The sequence below is a fragment of the Cicer arietinum genome, chromosome 5 (assembly GCF_000331145.2).
Source record: "Cicer arietinum cultivar CDC Frontier isolate Library 1 chromosome 5, Cicar.CDCFrontier_v2.0, whole genome shotgun sequence".
In the NCBI taxonomy this organism is placed as follows: domain Eukaryota; kingdom Viridiplantae; phylum Streptophyta; class Magnoliopsida; order Fabales; family Fabaceae; genus Cicer; species Cicer arietinum.
This window is the reverse complement of record NC_021164.2, coordinates 31,230,938-31,231,937: the sequence shown is the minus strand read 5'-3', so window position 1 is coordinate 31,231,937 and position 1,000 is coordinate 31,230,938.

The following is a 1,000-nucleotide window of genomic DNA, read 5'->3' as shown; positions in this document are numbered from 1 at the left end:
GGAAGTAAATTATTTTCCGACAAATAATTTTAATCCAATTTCCAAAAATATATTTTTGGTATTTAACTCACTCAATACCCTAAAATTGCATAATTTAGGATTTAAAAACTATGGGTCTTACATTTCACCAAAGGCAATCCCTTCTTCTTGATTGTACCCATGAGCGACCAATCTTGCTTTGTTGCGGACAATTATACAATTCTAATCAAGTTTATTTTTAAACACCCATTTTGTACCAATGATGTGTTTATTTCCAGGATTAGGAACAAGTTCCTATACCTTGCTTCTTTCAAATTAGTTGAGCTCTTCTTGCATGGCAAGTATCCATTGATCATCTTTAAGTGCTTCACCAATTTTGGAGGGTTTGATTTGAGAATCAAATGCCATGTTCAAGCAAGCATCTTGTAGTTTTAGCCTTGTTGTGACTCCTTTGTTGATGTCACCTATGATATTATCAATTGGGTGATATCTATGGGTTCTCTATTCTTTAGGAAGATTATCATTTTGCTTTTCAATGTTGACTTCACTTTCTTGACTTGGTTGATCAGGTTGATGTTCCTTGCTTGTCTCATTGCTTTCAAAATCATCATCGTCATAGGAAATAATGTTGTCCTCTTTCACGGGGTTAGTTTCATCAAAAGTTACATGCATTGATTCTTCGAATAGTAAGGTTCATTTATTGAAGATTCTAAAGGCTTTACTAGTTAATTAGTAGCCGATAAAAATACCTTCATCGGCTTTTTCATCGAATTTTCCAAGGTTGTCTTTACCGTTGTTTAACACGAAACACTTACATCCAAAAATGTGGAAATGAGAGATATTGGGCTTTCTTCCTTTGTAGAGTTCATACGGAGTTTTCTTAAGAATCGGCCGAATGATTACTCAATTGGAAACATAGCATGATGTGTTTACATCATCGGCCCAAAAATATTTTGGTAGGCTTGAGTCGTTTAGCATAGTCCTTGCGAGCTCTACCAAAGATCTGTTCTTTCTTTCAACA